The sequence below is a fragment of the Oryctolagus cuniculus genome, chromosome 16 (assembly GCF_964237555.1).
Source record: "Oryctolagus cuniculus chromosome 16, mOryCun1.1, whole genome shotgun sequence".
NCBI classification, from domain to species: Eukaryota; Metazoa; Chordata; class Mammalia; order Lagomorpha; family Leporidae; genus Oryctolagus; species Oryctolagus cuniculus.
Window position 1 is genome coordinate 58165023 of NC_091447.1, and position 22499 is coordinate 58187521.

Sequence of the window (22499 nt, forward strand, 5' to 3'; positions counted from 1 at the left end):
AGACGCCGAATAAATCCTCTTGCTTTTGCATCAGCTGGTCTGGAGTCTGAGTCTTTGGGGTGAGCCTCTCGACGTTAGCATCCTCACTCCGAGGGTTGAAGAGTTAAAATTGTATATGTGCAGGTGTAAAAAGTTAAGCTTAGGCTTACAGGTTTAAACCTTCCTGGTGCAGCTGTGAAAATAAAACAGAGGGAAGTAGCACCTTGACAGTAGGGACTCCATTTTGGAGCACTTGAGACTGCATTCTGGGAAAGCAACCCCCCACCGTGAGACTCTGGTCCGAAACTATGATCTCAAATAGTCGGACAATAGCAGTGCACTACATCACCCTTGGCAACACACAAAAACCCCCTAGCATGATTGCTCAAGCTTAAAAGTAGAAAGGTTGCGCCTGGGTTACCTGGGCTAAAAATGAAGATGTGATTTGTCTGTGTCTTAAGATCATAATTGCTGATTGTAAGACTTTAGCAACCGCTTAGCAACCGTGTATTCTCTTCCCCTTCCCGGTTTTGCGGTTTTTGCCTTTATAAACCCTAACCTTTGGTTATTCGGGGCTGCTCTGTTCATGATGATCAGACAGCCCCAGCATGCTGGATAATCAATAAAACTTCCCCGTGCTGTTTGCATAAGAGACATGTCTCTTGGTGACGTTTTTCGGGCGGTCGACTCTAACAGGGTCTAACAAAAGTACGAAAAACAGGAATAAATTCAGTAATGAATATCAGAAATCCAAATCAATTTAAATATAATCAAGGAGACCCTTCTTATCTATTATCACAAATATCCCAGTTGCTTCCATGTGTCTTAAAAAATCATTTCAAAAGTTGACACAATTAATTACACCTTATTAATTCCCTCAAAACAGGAAAAATATATGTACCACTCAGCATACAAAAGTTACACATGAAAAGTGCATATATATTTTTCTTAATTGACCCACTCATTAAATTTACATTTGGTCATCCTTAACTTTTAACATGTATAGAATTCTCATATAAATATAGGTCACTATAAGTTTTTAAAAAATTACTTCAGCAGAAAACATGCTTTCTTGTTGAAATCTTAACCTCAATTAGTTCTCGATCACTGTAAATTTGGATAATCCCACAGTTTGTTAAACAGTTAACATACAAACACCACAAATTTTACTAAAAGTCTTGGCCAACTCATTGCATATTTGCCCCTTGAAATGAAAAATAAATTAGAACTGAAGCAGTGTATTGCCATAACTTACCTTGAAGGTAAGCAGGCTCATCTATATTTATATAACTTAGACTGGAGACATTACTGGTAATTTCCGATACACGTACTTTTAAGAAGAATCTACAATTAAACTTTGAGATAGCACAAGACAAAACCTCTAAATTCATTTTTCTTTTCAAGAAATAATGGAAGATCTTTTTGAAACTTAGTATCTTCAGTTATCCAAATCACCGCATTATGGAGCTGTGCAATCCTGCGTAGCCTGGCCAAAATGGCAAGGCACAATAAAAAAAAATTAAAGTATTATATAAACAAGAGAAGTCATTGATAATTTAAGGCCTTGAAGTGAATTAATCAGACTAATTTAAAGCTTAAGAATAAAACATAAATTATCCACCTGAAATGCAAGTAATATGCTTTTCACCATCTGTTCTGTGTACAAGAAAACAGATACAACTCTTGCTTATGGTTTGTATATTAGCATCCTTTTGGACCTGGAAGGGTAACGGTCAATTCCATTTTTATAGTGTTCATGGAATATGTCAGGACTGTTTTAGCCATTTGCGAGGAATGCCAAACTGTGAACACTGTGCAGAGGCGAGTGCTCAGAAGGCTTCTGCTACTAAGTGAGGGCGTGACTGAATCGTGGACTTCCACCCTGATGTTTCCGTTACGTCAGTTGCTTGACTGCTGTTCCAGATTTTCCCATCTTCACACCCAACCTGGCAAAGCACAGTGCACCTATTAATAAAATCTATAGCTTGTGCTTTCAACCGTTCTGCATTGTACAAATCTGCGAGAAGAGGGGTATCAGCAACATTTTCTACTGAAAGGTTAATACACAAAGTTCTTCACACATGACCTAAAGTCGCTCCAGTGCAGATCTGTCTGCAGCTGCCAACAGTTGACAGCCATTTTATCAAGATTTGGTGGTTTCCTGTGTAAACGAATACCATCATTTCTTTAAAAAGGTCAGGGTCTAAATCACTTATTTCTACTCAATTCTTTTGCTTTTGTTTCAGGCTAAAATCTCACATTCTTTTTCTTGTTTAAAGGGAAATCCTCACATTCTCCTGATACTATACTCAGATGAGTGTGAAACTTAAGAATCTTCTCATCAAAAGAGCACACAGCACAGATCGAGTAAGAATGAAAATGCCTGTGGAGACACTTCTGGGTGGTCCACATTGTATATTGCCTGTAAGTTTCACTCTTTTCTTGTCAAAGAGGAGATTCCATTCTAAAAATAAATTAACTCAGTTGGGTTACACAGTCCAGAGAAAACAAAAAAATTATCAAAATAATAATCTAGGCCTTGAATATTTCTTTCTCAGACTGAACTGAGATTATTTCTAGAATCAAAGCAGATGTCACCCATCCTGACTAAACTACACTAGTTTGCTCTTGGACTTATATGAGATCTTTTCCATTTGGTGGCTGCAATTTTCCAATCTCAGTGTAAAATTTACTTTCTGGATAAAGACAACAATTTGGAAGTCTCTAAGCAAAATCCTGCACCAGCAGTGTACAGCAACTATATGTCCAAAGTGATTAATTTTGAAACCCTTTCGATGTTCCTGAGATCTGTCAGGATACCAGAACTTGGCGTGAAATGAAGATTTGCCAAACAGCTTCCCCTTAGCATGAAATCTTGAGTTGATTTAATGCCCAATGACTGGTACACCCCATCCCAGCCCAGCCCAGCCCAGCCAAGAATGCCATTAGAAGTCTGAGGACATTTCTGTTAACTGTATTATCAGCCATCTTCTTAGGTCTCATCGAATCTCTGCTTAGTTGTTCCAACATTAAATAAGAATAGCTGTTAAGAATTTCTCCTTTGTTGAGCAAATCTTATCAAATTGTCACTTTCAATTTGAGACAATCTTTCAAAACCTTAATAAAGTGCAGTGTACACACTTCCAGTCTTTGCTGGATATAATCTAATACCTAGCAACCTCCAGATATCCCACTTATTTCCAACTGTTTCTTCCATCTCAATTATCTCATAACTACCTTTGCTTTAGTTAACTCATAGAGATGAAGAAACATAATGAATGAAAGGAAGGTTCCTTCTCTCTCTGCAAACTATCAGGTGTGTGTCTATGTGTGTGTGTATGTATGTGTGTCTAGTCCAATAAAGGAAGAAAACTGTGTCAAGCTGAGGTTTTTGATACAGTCACCCATCATTCTAGTCTAGAATGGACTTTTGTGTGACTGGGTAGATTTGCTTTAATTCTCAGTAAACAAATATGCACCTCCCCCCATACACACACATTCACGTGAGTGTACGTGGACATACATCAACCATACTATTCACCCCAGATAATCTACATCAATTTTTTGTAAATAAAATCAGACCCAAGGAACAAATCGTCCAATGAATACTGAAAAGTAATTCTAAGTTTATTATAAATCTATTAGAGAAGGTATGTATGATTGCTTGAATTCTGGTATGCCCTGAAATTTCATTTGTTGAAATCCTCACCTCGAGTCATACAATATTTTGGTGTGGTACCTTTGGAAGGTTACTGGCTAATGAGGGTACAGTCCTCAAGAACAGGATTAGTGCCCTTAAAACACAATCTCCAGGGAGCTCTCCAGTGCTCTTTCTACCATGTGAGGGCACATTAAGAAGTTAGCAGTCAAGAAGACAGCTCTCACCAGAACCCGGCCCTGCTGGCAACCTGACCTGAGACTTCAAAAACAGTGAAACTTCTGTTGTTTATAAACCCCCCAATCTTAGTCCTTTGTTACAGCAGCATGAATGAAGCAAAACAGAAAACACAGCAAATCACATTTGGTCAAGCCTAAGATCTTTACCAGTAGCTGGAGCTCATCAACATTATTTGCAGTGTTTTCTTCTTTAGTCAAAGATGAAGTAAATACTGGGGAAATGCTACCATTTGTTTATCCACAATGGTGGGTAAGTGAGCATCTGTTACATGTCTTAATATGTTTTTAATATTTGCAATGAAAATAAGTTGAAGCAATTTCAAGGACAAGGTCCAGTCAGTATTAGATATCATGCTAAAGAATTTTGAGGCTTATCCCATAAGTCAATGGAAATTTATTTGGTTTTTGTGCAGAACAGTGATATGAAAACAAACACATTTCTATGTGGGGAGAAGTTAATTGGGCAATGCTGTGAGAGATGATTTGGCAGAACAAAGTCTAGTCTGATGAAAACAAGGCATGCCCTTGCAGCAGAGCTTGAAGAGAGTGAGATGAGTCGGAGAGGAACGGTGAGAGCAGGTCTCTTGGTTATGATGGCCCTAAAGAGCAGCGAGAAAATCTGCTCTAGAGCTTCCCATTTCTTCATGCATTTATGGACTCACTCCTTCCTGCAATATCTAGTGGGCACCCAGCTTAGTTAGGAACTTAGAGTATAAAGCTGTGGACCTTGCACCAGCCACTTACTCGTGCTAGAAACACAAGGAGATGGTACAGGATTGCGAAAAGGAGTGGTTGCTTACAAAACAGCCAGAGAAAGCAAAGGTCAAGGTCTGGGGCATGTGTGAGCAGGGCTACCAGGGTGTCAGGTGAAGCATCCATAGCACAGAATGCAATGTGTCAATGCAGCGTCACTGACTTTCACTGTTCTCCAACTGTAAGAACTGTCTTTGGATGTTATCACCTCCACTAATTTGTGATTTATGAATGTAAACAAAGCTGCTTGAATTCCAAAAGGCTGGAAATTGGTGCAGTTTTACAATCTTCAGTCAGTCCCACACTAGACCTACTTCTGGAGGAGTTGAAAGGATGCGAGCATAGACACAGGACAGGGAAGGTGGCATCAGATTCTCCTGCATTCAGGAGTCTCAGTCCAACAAAAACTGATGTGCTCCACAGCACCATCTGAAAATAACATTTGGATGGCCAACAGACACATGGAAAAATGCTCAGGCTCCCTAGCCATCAGGGAAATGCAGATCAAAACCACAATGAGGTTTCACCTCACCCCGGTTAGAATGGCTCACATACAGAAATCAACCAACAACAGATGCTGGTGAGGATGTGGGGGAAAAGGGACACTAACCCACTGTTGGTGGGAATGCAAACTGGTCAAGCCACTATGGAAGTCAGTCTGGAGAGTCCTCAGAAACCTGAATATAGCCCTACCACAGGACCCAGCCATCCCACTCCTTGGAATTTACCCAAATGGAATTAAAGGGGAGAAAAAAAGAGCCATTTGCACCTCAATATTTGTTGCAGCTCAATTCACAAAAGCTAAGACGTGGAAGCAACCTACATGTCCATCAACGGATGACTGGATAAAGAAACTATGGGATATGTACTCTACGGAACACTACACAGCAGTAAAAAACAATGAAATCCGGGCATTTACAACAAAATGGAGGAATCTGGAAAATATGCCAAGTGAAATAAGCCAGTCCCAAAGGGACAAATATCACATGTTCTCCCTGATTGATGGCAACTAAACGAGCATCTAAAAGGAAACCCATTGAAGTGAAATGGACACTATGAGAGACAATGACATGATCAGCCCTTGTCTAGACTGTTGAGGAAGAACTTACTATTTTATTCCTTTTAGTATTTTGTTGTCGTTGTTGTTGCTCTGTTTGTTCTACATAATACCACTGGTTGAACTCTGTAATCAATACACAATCATTCTTAGGCATTTAAAATTAACAGAAAAGTGATCTCTGTGAAACACAGGAGTGGGAATAAGAGAGGGAGGAGATATATAGGTCGGCACATGCTCACTCGGACTTACCTCCAATGGCAGAGCTAGAAATGTGCCAGGGGATTTCAACTCAATCTTATCAAGGAGGCTGTACCAATGCCAGCGCACTTGGTAAAGTGATAAGTATAAATACATAACCGATCAAAAAGACAGGGTAAGTGTTGAAGAGATTTCATAAATAAGACCAGTGTATACAAATAATGAAGGATAGCATTAAAAGGGAGAGAATGATCCTGCAGGGGAAGCAGGACACACAGCAGACTCATAGAATGGCAAACGCCCCAAACAGCACTCGGGCCTCAGAACCAACCCTTGGGGCATTCAGATCTGGCTAAAAGGCCCATGAGAGTCTCACAGGCATGGGAAGCCATGACACAGTGGCAAAAACAACTTAAATGAAAGATCCTGGTGAACAAGACCCCAGCGGAAGAACAGGCCATCAAGGAGAGAGGCACCTTTCTCTGAAGGGAGGAAGGAACCTCCACTGTGATATGGCCTTGACTAGACAAGTTCAGAGCTGGTGAACTCAAGGGGCTTCCATAGCCTAGACAGCTCATGGCAAGAGCCCAGGGTGATTGCTGATGTCATAAATAAGAGTGCCAATTGTTAAATCAACAATGGGAGTCACTGGGTACATGCTCTCCACGTAGGATCTCTGTCCTTAATGTGTTTTACTATGAAACTTAAAGACAACACTACTAGTCGAACAATACCCTATACCTTGTGCGAGTGCAGCCTGTTGAAATCTTTGCTTAGTATATACTAACTTGATCTTCTGTATATGAAGGTAATTGAAAATGAAACTCGATGAAGGGCAGGATGGGAGAGGGAGTGGGAGAGGGGAGGGCTGTGGGAGGGAGGGAGGTTGTGGGGGGGGAGCCACAATAATACAAAAGTTGCACTTTGTAAATTCAAATTCATTAAATAAAAAATAAAAATAAAAATAAATAAAACAATTTAAATGCAAAAAAAAGAAAATAATATTTGGAAACCTGCCTAGAGAAGTATAGACACTGGCTGTTTGGAGACTGCATTTTTTTAACTTTTATTAATAAATATAAATTTCCAAAGTACAACTTTTGGATTATAGCAGCTTTTTCCCCCCATAACCACCCTCCCACCCACAACTATCCCATCTCCCACTCCCTCTCCCATCCCATTCACATCAAGATTCATTTTCAATTATCTTTATATACAGAAGATCAATTTAGCATAGATTAAGTAAAGATTTCAACAGTTTGCACCCACATAGAAACACAAAGTGTAAAGTACTGTTTGAGCACTAGTTATACCGTTAAATCATATAGTACAACACATTAAAGACAGAGATCCTACATGAGGAGTAAGTGCACAGTGACTCCTGTTGTTGATTTAACAATTGACACTCTTATTTATAACGTCAGTAATCACCCTAGGCTCTTGTCTTGAGCTGCCAAGGCTATGGAAGCCTCTTGAGTTCGCCAACTCCGATCTTATTCAGACAAGGCCATGGTCAAAGTGGAAGCTCTCTCCTCCCTTCAGAGAAAGGTACCTCCTTCTTTGATGGTCCCGTTGTTTCTGCTCACTCACAGAGATCTTTCATTTAGGTTTTTTTTGTTTTGTTTTGTTTTGTTTTGTTTTGTTTTTTGCCAGAGTGTCTTGGCTTTCCATGCCTGAAATACTCTCATGGGCTCTTCAGCCAGATCCGAATGCCTTAAGGGCTGATTCTGAGGCCAGAGTGCTGTTTAGGACATCTGCCATTCTATGAGTCTGCTGTGTATCCCGCTTCCCATGTTGGATTGTTCTCTCCTTTTTAATTCTATCAGTATTTGCAGGCACTAGTCTTGTTTATGTGATCCCTTTGACTCTTAGTCCTATCATTATGATCAATTGTGAACAGAAATTGATCACTTGGACTAGTGAGATGTCATTGGTACATGCCACCTTGATGGGATTGAATTGGAATCCCCTGGCATGTTTCTAACTCTACCATTAGGGATAAGTCCGATTGAGTATATGCCAAAGTGTACATCTCCTCTCTCTCTTATTCCCACTCTTATATTTAACAGGGATCACTTTTCAGTTAAATTTAAACACCTAAGAATAATTGTGTTAATTAAAGAGTTCAACCAATGATATTAAGTAGAACAAAAAAATGCTAAAAGGAATAAAGTAGTAAGTTGTTCTCGATAGTCAGGACAAGGGCTGATCAAGTCACTGTTTCTCATAGTGTCCATTTCACTTCAACAGGTTTCCTTTTAGGTGCTCAGTTAGTTGTCACCGTGCATCTTTTAAGAAAAGATAAATCTGAATGTCATACTATCAGGGAGAGTGGGACATAGCAAACCAAAGTTGGAGAGAGAGGGGCAGTGGTGCCAAACACGGGCTTGAACTAATTCTTCCTTTGGTACTAGGAGTCTCACAGCTTTGCACTGCTGATGTCCACTGCCCAAAATGAAAACCTTCCTTGAGCATGAATTCCCTTCACCTTGCTACGCCCATGGGAGACCATTCAGCTAAAGCAATATTAATAAATGGTTCACCACATAGTAGCACTTAGATGAGCAATTAATAGTGTATTTTAAATAAGTGGTTCCAGTTGTACACAGAGACCAGTTTATGCATTAACAATGAAGGCAATGGGGCTGGCACTGTGGCACAGTGGGTTAACACCCTGGCTTGAAGTGCCGGCATCCCATATGGGAGTTGGTTCAAGACCCGCTGTTCCACTTCCGATCCAGCTCTCCTGTGGCCTGAGAAGGCAGTGGAAGATGACCCAAGTCCTTGGGCCCTGCACCCATGTGTGAGACCCGGAAGAAGCTCCTGGCTCCTGGCTCCTGGCTTCAGATCGGCCAGTGGTTGCGGCCATTTGGGGAGTGAACCATCAGATAGAAAACCTCTCTCTCTCTCTCTCCCTCTCTCTCTCTCTCTCTCTCTCTGTGCCTCTCCTCTCTCTGTATAACTCTGACTTTCAAATAAATAAATAAAAATCTTGAAAAAAATGAAGGTGGATAGGCAGCAAGTCCTTTGAATTAAACCAGTGGTGGGATAGAAGAATATGAATAACCTCCTGGATGTCTCTAATGGCTTTCAAGCCATATATAGAGTAGAATGCTCACAAACAAAATTTTACACAGAACTATAATATACTGTATAGATAACATGGGATCTGTTCTTATTGGAATGGGGAGCTGGCTTAAGGAACAAATTGTAACATATTAACTGTCCGCACACACCTGATGCTACTGCAATCACACTGTGGTCCTCAAATAATACTACCAAATTAGACCACTTCAGTGCTGATAAACAAGAGTCCCATGTGATTCAGGGACTAAAATTAACCGCAGTATTTCTTTAAAATTACAGGTTGTCCATGACAAATATTGACTATCCTCTCAGATCAAAGTATGCTGCACCCTAGGAAACCCATAAACTGTTCACACAAATTAGCAGGTACATTTTAATAAACTCACCAGATCTAATTCATTCAAATGAGTGTCCTCATTTGAAGCAGTTGCCCTTGGAGTAACAATCAAACATTTATCTAACACTTTCTGTGTGCCACACCCTCTTTTATGTTCTTCACATAGATGAACATCTTAAATTCTTATTATAACTCTACCAAGTAAGAACTGTGATTATACACATTTCCAGACAAGAAAACTCAATGAAATGCAGACTTAAGTGATTCACATCAGATTAAACAGCTAGAGATTACAATAGCTGGGATGGTAACCCAGGCAGACTAGCTCTCTGCTCTCCTGACCAATTCTTTGTAGAAGCTGTAAATTTATTTTAAAGATGCTATCATTTTCCAAATTGAGTTTTGGAATTCTATTTTAGGATTGTGTTAAATTGACAACACAACCCGTGTCAATAATTGGGAATAGAGCATTTTTTTTATTCACAAACTGGTGTTCAAATCAAATGGCACAATTTCAACCTCAAGAAATGAAACCTTAGGAAAATAGAAATGATTGATACAATTATGCTACAGAGAAAACACCAGTACCTGATCGTGTTGGCGCAGTGAAAAGAAACTGAGCACAAACAGTCCTGCTCCAGGCTGGAAACCACACCCCTAAATTCACATGCCCTGGTACACTTCAGAATGTGACTACCTGGAGATAAGGCTTTTGAAAGAAGTAATTAAATTAAAGGCAGGTAATTTGGTGGACCTAATCCAAATAACTGGTATCCTTATGAGGGGAGGTTAGAACCCAGTCACACAGAGGGGAAGCCAGGGGAGGACTCAGGGAGAAGACAGCCACCTGCTAGTCAAGGAGAAAGGCCTTAGAAGGAACCAGACCTGCTCACACCACAGTCTCAGCTTCCAGCCTCTAGAACTGTGAGAGACTAATTTTTGTTGTTCCAACAGAAGATCCCACACAATGGGGAGACCAAGAGCTGCTACAGCAGCAGACATGTGCACAATGGAAACTTTCTTGTCCACAGCTCAAGAGCCATGCATTAAGAATAGTGGCTACAACTCATCCAGCCCTGCAAAAGATGCTTAAAGATGTGTTACACACAGAAACACAGAAACACGGTCATCAATATGAAAGAAGGTAAAGGAAGGAAATCAAGGAAGGAAACCTCACAGCAAAAGATCACAGGGAATTCAAAGCACATATTAGAACTTATCTTTGGCAAATGGCAGGGCAAAGTTACCACTTATCATTAGTCACATTGAACCTGAATGGCCTGAACTGTCCAGTTAAAAGACACCGATTGGCTGATTGGGTTAAGGAACAAAACCCATCTATTTGCTGCTTACAAGAAACACATCTTTCCAACAAAGATGCATACAGACTGAAAGTGAAAGGCTGGAAAAAGATATACCATGCCAACAGAAATGAAAAAAGAGCGGGCGTAGCCATCTTAATATCAGACAACATAAACTTTACCACAAAAACTGTTAAGAGAGACAAAGAGGGACACTATATCATGATTAAGGGATCAATACAACAAGAAGATATAACAATTATCAATGTATATGCACCTAACTACAGGGCACCGGTTTATCTAAAAGATTTGTTAACGGACTTAAAGGGAGACTTAGACCCCAATACAATAGTACTGGGGGACTTCAATACTCCCCTCTCAGAAATAGACAGATCAATAGGACAGAAGATCAACAAGGATACAGTAGATTTAAACGACACTATAGCCCAAATGGATCTAACAGATATATACAGAATTTTCAAGCCTACATCTTACATTCTTACATTCTTCTCAGCAGTACATGGAACCTTCTCTAGGATTGACCACATACTGGGCCATAAAGCAAGTCTCAGCAAATTCAAAAGAATTAGAATCATACCATGCAGCTTCTCAGACCATAAAGGAATGAAGTTGGAAATTAGCAACTCAGGAATCCCTAGAGCATATGCAAACACATGGAGATTGAACAACATGCTCCTGAATGAACAAGGGGTCATAGAAGAAATCAAAAGAGAAATCAAAAACTTTCTGGAAGTAAATGAGGATAACAGCACAACATACCAAAACTTATGGGACGCAGCAAAAGCAGTGTTAAGAGGGAAGTTTATATCGATAGGTGCCTACATCAAGAAATTGGAAAGGCACCAAATAGATGAGCTTTCAATTCACCTCAAGGATCTAGAAAACCTACAGCAAACCAGACCCAAATCTAGTAGGAGAAGAGAAATAATTAAAATCAGAGAAGAAATCAACAGGATTGAATCAAGAAAAACATTACAAAAAATCAGCCAAACGAGGAGCTGGTTTTTTGAAAAAATAAACAAAATTGACACCCCATTGGCCCAACTAACTAAAAAAAGAAGAGAAAAGACCCAAATCAATAAAATCAGAGATGAAAAAGGAAACATAACAACAGACACCACAGAAATAAAAAGAATCATCAGAAATTACTACAAGGACTTGTATGCCAGCAAACAGGGAAACCTATCAGAAAAGGATAGATTCCTGGACACATGCAACCTACCTAAATTGAACCAGGAAGACATCGAAAACCTAAACAGACCCATAACTGAGACAGAAATTGAAAGAGTAATAAAGGCCCTCCCAACAAAGAAAAGCCCAGGACCAGATGGATTCACTGCTGAATTCTACCAGACGTTTAAAGAAGAACTAACTCCAATTCTTCTCAAACTATTCAGAACAATCGAAGAAGAGGGAATCCTCCCAAATTCTTTCTATGAAGCCAGCATCACCTTAATTCCTAAGCCGGAAAAAGATGCAGCACTGAAAGAGAATTACAGACCAATATCCCTGATGAACATAGATGCAAAAATCCTCAATAAAATTCTCGCCAATAGAATGCAACAACACATCAGGAAGATCATCCACCCAGACCAAGTGGGATTTATCCCTGGTATGCAGGGATGGTTCAATGTGCGCAAGACAATCAATGTGATACACCACATTAACAGACTGCAGAAGAAAAACCATATGTTTATCTCAATAGATGCAGAGAAAGCATTTGATAAAATACAACACCCGTTCATGATGAAAACTCTAAGCAAACTGGGTTTGGAAGGAACATTCCTCAATACAATCAAAGCAATCTATGAAAAACCCACAGCCAACATCCTATTGAATGGGGAAAAGTTGGAAGCATTTCCACTGAGATCTGGTACAAGACAGGGATGTCCACTCTCACCACTGCTATTCAATATAGTTCTGGAGGTTCTAGCCAGAGCTATTAGGCAAGAAAAAGAAATTAAAGGGATACAAATTGGGAAGGAAGAACTCAAACTATCCCTCTTTGCAGATGACATGATTCTTTATTTAGGGGACCCAAAGAACTCTACTAAGAGACTATTGGAACTCATAGAAGATTTTGGCAAAGTAGCAGGGTATAAAATCAATGCACAAAAATCAACAGCCTTTGTATACACAGACAATGCCATGGCTGAGGAAGAACTCCTAAGATCAATCCCATTCACAATAACTACAAAAACAATCAAATACCTTGGAATAAACTTAACCAAGGACATTAAAGATCTCTACGATGAAAATTACAAAACCTTAAAGAAAGAAATAGAAGAGGATACCAAGAAATGGAAAAATCTTCCATGCTCATGGATTGGAAGAATCAATATCATCAAAATGTCCATTCTCCCAAAAGCAATTTATAAATTCAATGCAATACCAATCAAGATACCGAAGACCTTCTTCTCAGATCTGGAAAAATTGGTGCTGAAATTTATATGGAGGCACAAGAGACCTCGAATAGCTAAAGCAATTTTGTACAACAAAAACAAAGCTGGAGGCATCACAATACCAGATTTCAGGACATACTACAGGGCAGTTGTAATCAAAACAGCATGGTACTGGTACAGAAACAGATGGATAGACCAATGGAACAGAATTGAAACACCAGAAATCAACCCAAACATCTACAGCCAACTTATATTTGATCAAGGATCTAAAACTAATTCCTGGAGCAAGGACAGTCTATTCAATAAATGGTGCTGGGAAAACTGGATTTCCACGTGCAGAATCATGAAGCAAGACCCCTACCTTACACCTTACACAAAAATCCACTCAACATGGATTAAAGACCTAAATCTATGACCTGACACCATCAAGTTACTAGAGAACATTGGAGAAACCCTTCAAGATATTGGCACAGGCAAAGAGTTTCTGGAAAAGACCCGGGAGGCACAGGCAGTCAAAGCCAAAATTAACTATTGGGATTGCATCAAATTGAGAAGTTTCTGTACTGCAAAAGAAACAGTCAGGAGAGTGAAGAGACAACCGACAGAATGGGAAAAAATATTTGCAAACTATGCAAAAGATAAAGGGTTAATAACCAGAATCTACAAAGAGATCAAGAAACTCCACAAAAACAAAACCAACAACCCAATTAAGAGATGGGCCAAGGACCTCAATAGACATTTTTCAAAAGAGGAAATCCAAATGGCCAACAGGCACATGAAAAAATGTTCAAGGTCATTAGCAATCAGGGAAATGCAAATCAAAACCACAATGAGGTTTCACCTCACCCCGGTTAGAATGGCTCACATGCAGAAATCTACCAACAACAGATGCTGGCGAGAATGTGGGGAAAAAGGGACACTAACCCACTGTTGGTGAGAATGCAAACTGGTCAAGCCACTATGGAAGTCAGTCTGGAGATTCCTCAGAAACCTGAAGATAACCCTACCGTTCGACCCAGCCATCCCACTCCTTGGAATTTACCCAAAGGAATTTAAATTGGCAAACAAAAAAGCGGTCTGCAGCCTAATGTTTATTGCAGCTCAATTCACAATAGCTAAGACCTGGAACCAACCTAAATGCCCATCAACGGTAGACTGGATAAAGAAATTATGGGATATGTACTCTTTAGAATACTATACTGCAGTAAGAAACAACGAAATCCAGTCATTTGCAACAAAATGGAGGAATCTGGAACACATCATGCTGAGTGAGATAAGCCAGTCCCAAAGAGACAAATACCATATGTTCTCCCTGATCGGTGACAACTGACTGAACACCAAAAAGGAAACCTCCTGAAGTGAAACGGACACTATGGGAAACGGTGACTTGATCAGCACAGCCCTGACTGTTAATGAACAACTTAATACATTATCCCTCTTAGTAGTTTTTTTGTCTGTTCTACTTAATATGACTGGTTTAATTCTGTAATTAATATACAGTTATTCTTAAGTGTTAAAAAATTAACTGAAATGTGATCCCTGTTAAACATAAGAGTGGGAATAAGAGAGGGAAGAGATGTATAATTTGGGACATGCTCAAGCTGACTTGCCCCAAATGGTAGAGTTAAAAACATACCAGGGGATTCCAATTCAATCCCATCAAGGTGGCATGTACCAATGCCATCTCACTATTCCAAGTGATCAATTTCAGTTCACAATTGATCATAATGAAAGGACTAAGAGTCAAAGGGAGCACATAAACAAGTCTAGTACCTGCTAACACTAACCGATAGAATAAATAAAGGGGAGAGTGATCCAACATGGGAAGTGAGATACTCAGCAGACTCATAGAATGGCAGATGTCCTAAATAGCACTCTGGCCTCAGAATCAGCCCTAAAGGCATTCGAATCTGGCTGAAAAGCCCATGAGAGTATTTCAGGCATGGAAAGCCAAGACACTCTGGCAAAAGATCTCTGTGAGTGAGATCCCAGTGGAAAGAACGGGTCTTCAAAGAAGGAGGTACCTTTCTCTGAAGGGAGGAGAGAACCTCCACTTTGACTATGACCTTGTCTAAACAAGATAAGAATCGGAGAACTCAGAGGGCTTCCATAGCCTTGGAAACTCATGACTGGAGCATAGGGAGACTACTGATGCCATAGACAGGAGTGTCAATTGGTAAAGTCAACAACAGGAGTCACTGTGCACTTACTCCTCATGTAGGATCTCTGTCCTTAATGTGCTGTGTATTAAGATTTAATGCTATAACGAGTACTCAAACAATATATTTCACTTTGTGTTTCTATGGGGGTGCAAACTGTTGAAATCTTTACTTAATGTATACTAAACTTATCCTCTGTAAAAAAAAAAAATTATCAACTCCCAACTTGACTCTCACTGGGATTAAACATGACAATAGGTCTGATCTGATTTCATCATCATTTAAAAAAAATCATCTATTATTTTTCACTTTATGTTTCTGTGTGGGAGCAAACTGTTGAAATCCTTACTTAATGTATACTAAGCTGATCTTCTGTATATTAAGATAATTGAAAATGAATCTTGATGTGAATGGAAGGGGAGAGGGAGTGGGAAAGGGGAGGGTAGTGGGTGGGAGGGACGGTATGGGGGGGAAGCCATTGTAATCCATAAATCGTACTTTGGAAATTTATATTCATTAAATAAAAGTTAAAAAAAAAAAAAAGAATAGTGGCTACAGCAAAGTTGTATGTGACAAGATGGCTGACAACAGCAAAACAAAACAGTATTACTGGGTTAGTCCAGGAGCTCACAACTGCCTTAGCTTAGGTTACGAATGAAATGGGATTCCCTTAAGCACTCCTACAATACTGTAAAAAGAATGCTGCCCCTGGTGCAACTTCAGCTTTGCAAAGGACAGATGGCTCTTCAGCAGTGACTAGAAGGGAAAACCACAGTGACTCGCTTCAGATGGTGCGAATCAGAGCTTGCTGAGGGCCAGAACAAGGCATTCTGAAGGAGGATGCAGCCAGGCAATTTTGGCTCAATGCCTTGGAAGCAAGAAACTGCGGCAAGGACGACTGGGTCAAGCGAAGAGCCACCTCCACCGCTGCCATTTGGCACCGAGCTATGGCACCTCTCCTCTGCAATGCTGCAACCACCTCTCAACTGTTCTCCTGCGTTCAGCCTCACCATCTGGAGTCTCCTCCAGACCACCCAAGGTGAGCCTCCACAGCACGTCACACAAGCTCACAACCCTGCTCCAACACACCCAGCTAATTCAAGTCCACAAGGATGGCTGTGACCCTTCTCCCATCACATTTCTGACCTCCTGTCCTGCACCTCCCTTCCCTCTGGCCAGAGGCCTCCTGAAGCTGCTGCTATCTGCCGCAGCTGGCAAAGGCTCCTCCCATGCCCCGGCAGAACACACAAGACCAGCTCCCTCTCACCTTCAAGTTTTTGCTCACATCTGACCCTCTCAGGTTGGTCTTACAACTGCACGTTCCATACACTCTCCTCTGTTTGCCCCTATTAATTTATCATTTGGTTATTATGTTTATTGTTTATTTCTGCCTTCTGCCACCAGAAGACAAGTTCCATTAGGGCAAGCATTTTTTATGGAGAAGGACTGGGTATGTAGTGGGCATCTAATCTATATTTGCTTGATGGATGATGCTCACATTCTTGCTTTCTAAGAAATAAATGGGTCAGGGAGCATCCTCACCTGTAACAGAGTCATACTCAAGCCACAGGCTGGTGAGTAGCTCCCTCTTTTAGCCCACTTCCCACCAGGGTGTATAACAGTGTGACTTGGGGTGGAGCCTTGCATGAGAGAAAGAGAACTTACAAACTTGTAGCTAATGTCAGAAGGGAGATCTCTTCCCCTCTTAGAAGTCTTCTTTTGGTCTTTTTTTCCTTTTAGATGGTTTCTTTCATGGAACATTACTGGCTGAGCTGTGCCCAACAGCAAATTCCTATGTTGATGTCCTAACCATCCAGGCCTCTGAATGTCACTGTAATTGAAAACAGAGTCATTGCAAATGCAATTATTTATAAGTTAAGGTAAGCCCAATTGTAACATGAATGTTCTTATTAAAGGAGGAGACTTGGATTCAGAGATTTGCATAGAGGAAGCCCATGTGGAGACATAGGGAGATGGCCAACTGCAGGACAAGGAGAGAGGCTTGATACAGACCTTTTTCTAAGAGCCTTCAGCAGCAACTAGCCCTGCTAAAACCTGATCTTGGATTTCTGGGCAAAATCAGTTTGTTTTTAAGCTACTACCTCTGGTACTACTTTGTTATCGTGGCAAATGAATACAGACCAACATGGACTCAAAGGCCCAGGGAAGCTGCCTCATTACCGCCCTTTGGAACAGTAAGAGCTAGACTCATAGAAGGGAGACGTAAGCCTGGGCAAAAGGAATCTGGGAGCCTCCGCCTGGAAACTCCAGCCAGCGTTCGAGCTGTCTTCAGGATGGATGAGCTTGCAAGGTCACAGAATGGCTCCATGAGACGCGGTGTGCACACACATAGAGCACCTAGCCAAGATTCCCTAAAACATATAGCTGCATTAGGTATCTGGTTGAAGGAGTCTATGCTCCAGTAAAATAGCAACTAACAGTGTCTACTCCCTGTTTCTCCATATACTGGCATGTGGAGACTCTTATCTCAAGAGCCTTAGAGCAGACTGAAGCCACACCAGGAGAGAGGTGTGGGAGGGAGGGTCCTAACACCTCAGCGGGCAGTGCTGGGGCCCGCCCACGCCTCCAGGGGGACCCTTGGGTGGGCAGACCCGGGGAACTGTTCTCTGAGGGGGGAGGGTCCTAACACCTCAGCGGGCAGTGCTGGAGCCCACCCACGCCTCCACGGGGACCCTGGGTCCGCAGACCACGGGAACTGTTCCCTGAGGGGGGAGGGTCCTAACACCGCAGCGCGCTGTGCAGGAGCCCGCCCACGCCTCCAGGGGGACCCTGGGTCCGCAGACCCGGGAACTGTTCCCTGAGGAGGGAGGGTCCTAACACCTCAGCGGGCAGTGCTGGGGCCCGCCCACGCCTCCACGGGGACCCTGGGTCCGCAGATTCTGGGGACTGTTCCCTGAGGAGGGAGGGTCCTCACACCTCAGCTCACCTAGCTTGAACCGCCCACGCCTCCACGGGGGATCCTGGCGATGGGAAGACTCTGGGAACTGTTCCCTGAGGAGGGACTGTCCTAACACTTCAGTCCGCTGTGCTGGAGCCCGCCCACGCATCCACGGGGACCCTGGGAATTGGCAGACCTGGGAACTATTTTCTGTGGAGGGAGGGCATTATGGGTAAGTGCAGTCTGGGAGAGGTTCACTTCGGATCAGAAGGCATCATGGGAGAGGGCATCTGGGCGAGGACAGCGTCACAGGGTGAGGTCATCTCTGTGCAGGGGGCATTGGCAAGGGCATCGCTGGTCAAGGGTCACTTCCGGTCCAGGGGCACCTGGGTGAGGGTCATGTCTGCTGGTTGCTTCGCTGGGTAAGGGTCACTTCCAGCCCGGGGCATCATGCGTAGGGTCATTTCTGGGCCAGGGGCATTTTCAGGCAAGGTCATTTTCAGGCAAAGGCATCTGGGTGAGGGTCATTGCTGGAGGGGGCTTCCAGGCAAGGGCATCTTCGGGCAAGGGTCACTTCTGGGCCAGGGTCATCTTCGGGTGAGGTCAATTTCAGGGATGGCATCTGGGTGAGGGGCATTGCTGGGCGGGAGCACCCAGGCAGGGGCAAGGGTCACTTCTGGGGCAGGGGTATCATGGGTAAGGGCAGCCTGGGTGAGGTTCACTTTGGGCCGGGGGGCATCATGGGTGAGGGTGTCTGGGCGAGGAGGGCATCTGTGTGAGGGTCATTGCTAGGCGGGGGCACCTGGGCAAGGGCATCTTGGGCAAGAGTCACTTGTGGACGGGCACTGCACAAGGCAGCAAGGCCTGCCAGCAGTGGACAGCCGTCTGTGCTGTGCTGAGCATTCAGGGGGGTGAAGAGGCCTCTTCCAGGCTGGTCTCCTTACACTGTGACTCCAGGGGCACTGTCACGTGTGTGTGCGTGTGTGTGTGTGTGCACGCGCACGCCCGTGTGTGTGTGTGTGTAATATGAGTTTTTATAGATATTTATAGAACAGGGCAGGAGCAGGACCGCAGAGAGACACAAATTTTCACCAAGGTCACACCTGGAGGTGTCAGCTCACCACACAACAGAAAGTCACAGATGAAGGGGAGGCTTTGGGGCTGAGGGCCACTGTCAAGTCACAGAACAGCTGTCCAGGCAGGCTGGCAAAGGGAGGTCTCCGAGGAGGAGGAAGGATCTGGTTAGAGGTCGAAGGGGGGCCTGGGGCTCTCAGGACGGAATGGACTTGCCTGACCCAATCATCTGGCAGTAGGCAAGAAAGCAGAGAGAACAGCGGAGAGAGAGGAGGGAGACAGGTGGTAAGGCAAGAGCAGCCAGGCCACGGCACTGGTGGGCAGGGCGGGGGCCGGAAGCAGCAGCAGGTGGGCACGTGGGTGAGCTTTCTGGAAAAGGCCATGGACAGGAAGGGGAAGGAAGATGGGAGGAGGAGCTGGAGTGGGTGACCAGAGCTTCCGGGGAGTCGAGGTGGAGGCTGGAGAGGGCCTCCCCTGCCACTCACGCCACCTCTCACTCACCACCCAGGCAGCACAGCCACAGTCCTGACACTGCCTGGCCCTCTGGGGCTTCCCTCCTCACTGACGGCCCTGCCTTTGGACCCACTGGCCAGGGCCAGCACTAGCCTGGGAGGCTCACGTGGCAGCCAGCAGGCCTGATGGAGAAAGACAGGAGGAAGAACCCTGCTTGAACCAGGAGCGTGCAGCTAAATCGGATGGCTGGAGGGGGCGCCGGAGGCCCCTCGGGTGCTCAAAAAGCCCAGGAGTCCTCTGAGGGGACCCTGAGGAGGCAGGGCGGGCAGGGGGCCACAGACTCATAAATCTAAGAGGGAGCCTCGGCTGGTCTGGAGGCTGCAGGTCATGGAGGCGAGTTTGGGCCCTCCCTGCTGGGGAAAAGCAGAAGAGGGAGAGTCAGAGGCCAGCGAGGAGTGGCAGGTGGGGCCCTGGGCCAACTCTGCGGCCCGGCCAGGCGGACCTCAGAGTAGCTGACCTGCCCTGGCTACGGGGCTTCATCCGGGGCTGAGGACCCCGCCTTCAGCCAGTAGCAGGTGTGACAATGCCCAGGAGGGAGGCAGGAGGCTGTGTGTCCCCGCCTCACCTGGGCTGATGGGTGCAGAGGATTCTCAGGCTTTGAGGTCATCAAGCAACCGAAGGCTTCACCCCCGGCCACTCTCAACTGCACACCCAAGGGACGAGGTGACCCCCGGCCTTTCACCCTGGCCTGTGCTGGGGCTCCCAGGCCAGGGGGCAGGATACCCCCCTGCCCCCAGCAGCGCAGCTCCGACTGGGGCGGGTGTGGCATGTCCAGGATGAGATTCAAAGGCCTCTGGCTGTCCCACAACACCCCCCAAGTTCCCAGCCCCTACACCATCAACCACAAGCCCCTGGCCTCTCTGACAGCTCAGAGGGCACCCACGTCTGCCAGTGGTGCGGATCCTGTCCCGAGAACCCCCAGGCTCAGCCATGGAGGCCCTGGGCAGCTCACTGAGTCCCGAGGATGCCTGGGAAGGGAGAGGAGAGAGTCAGCTGGCCCAAGGACAGAAACAGGAACGAGGGAGTCTGGAGCTGCAGCAGGGAGAGGGAGGGGCCTGGCCCTGAGGTCCCAGGGGCGCCCCCCAGTGTGGGGCTGGTGCAGTGGGGCAGATGCGGTCCTGAGGCAGGCAGAGTGGCAGGTGCCTACCTTGGCTGACACTCCTCAGGGGCACTGAGAGGGATTCTGAAAGACAGCTCGGGAGCCTCCCGGAGTTTTGTCTGCTCAGGAAGACTGAGGAAGGCCCACCTGTGGGCTGTGGTTGGGGTAGGGGAGGGCTGGGGGTAGCTGTGATGCCACTGTATGGGGGGGGGGGGGCACGTAGACAACCTTCCTCCATGTTGGCACCCACAGAGGTTGGTGGGTGGTGGCAACCTCATGGGTTGGGGGACAGGGGCACCCTCACAGGTCAGGGGGCATGGGCACCCTCACGGGGTCGGTGGCCACAGCCACCCTCACCAGGTCGGGGTGGCAGCCATCCTCACAGGGTCAGGGGCAGCAGCCACCCTCATGGGGTTGGTTGTTCAGGCACACTCATGGGGTTGGGGATGCTGGCACCCTCATGGGTCGGGGGGCACTGGCACCACGTGTCGGGGCCCCTGCACCCTCATGGGATCGTGTGGTAGAATGAGAAGGTCGTGCCAAGATTGCCGCTGGCATCAGTTACTCAGGAACTGCTTCAGAAACTCCCTGGGAAACCACATGGCAACGGAGCCTGCCTGGCAACAGGCTGTGATTGGTTAGGGCATAAACCGCCCCTTGACAAGATTGGCTGCCTCAGCTATATAAGCTGCTGCACCAACTGAAATAGACGAGTCTGCGGGCTGCTCACCTCTGGCCTGCTTTCAGCCGACTCTCGGCATCTGTGTGGTGACTCTGCGCCTCTTGCCCCCACCACGCTCCTCCTCTCAGAAGGAATCCACAGCAACATCTGGCACCAACGTGACTGAGAGAGAGACAGCGTGTCGGACTCGGCGAGGTCCCCCTGGATTTCAGCAAGTGGGCCCCTCGGCGTTTTGTGTGCTGTTCGGTTCTGTGAGGGTGAGCACAGAACCCCCTCCTACGCCCTTTCCTTGCCCTTGTCCTCAGTCTAAGTGACCCCAGGTTAGGCACACACTGCCCAGAAACCTAATGCCGCTTCTCAGCTCCTCCTTTTACTTTCAGTTTGCCTGGCGAATTCACATAAGGGACTGATCATCCCAGAATTTGGAACCAAGTCATCTACCCTCCCTCGAGAGAGTTGATGCTCCGGAGACAGTGTGTGGGCATACGGCCTTGACCTAATGAGTCAAGGAAGTCCCCCACTAAGCACAGGACAAACGTACGACCTGATACACCACTGTCTGTCCGTCTAATGTAGAGAACCCCTGCATAGTGCCATCAGCCACTGAGGTGCTAGGAATTTGTTTTGTTATGGCAGCAGTGCTGTGCGTGTCTTTCCTTTGGCTAGAGTTGGCGTGTCGTGCCGCTCTTAAGCACTCAAACATGGGAAAGATACCCCCTCTCAGAAACCCACACAGAGTGCCAAACATAATGAATCTGTGAGTGATAACAGCCTGTCTCTCCAGGCCTCTGTGTCTCACAGACATCAGTTGATGACTTAGGGAGAGAGCTCTAACAGTGAAAATGACATGACAGCAGACAACGCAGCAATGCCTAGTAAGCCACCCCCCACATATCCGTGGGATGAACTTAGATGACCTCGAGGCAATAACCCATGTGAGGTCATCCTATCTGCACCCAGTGAGGATCCCCATGTTTGTGGCAGTCCCCAGGCACCCCAGGCTCTCAGGGCAGCTGCTAGACCCCATCCCACCTGCAT

The 22499-nt window shown here is 45.0% G+C and overlaps 1 pseudogene; it reads right to left on the minus strand.

The window, feature by feature from the left end:
• Positions 1-776: 776 nt before the first annotated feature.
• On the minus strand, positions 777-22499 carry LOC138845746 (speckle-type POZ protein-like pseudogene; annotated as a pseudogene).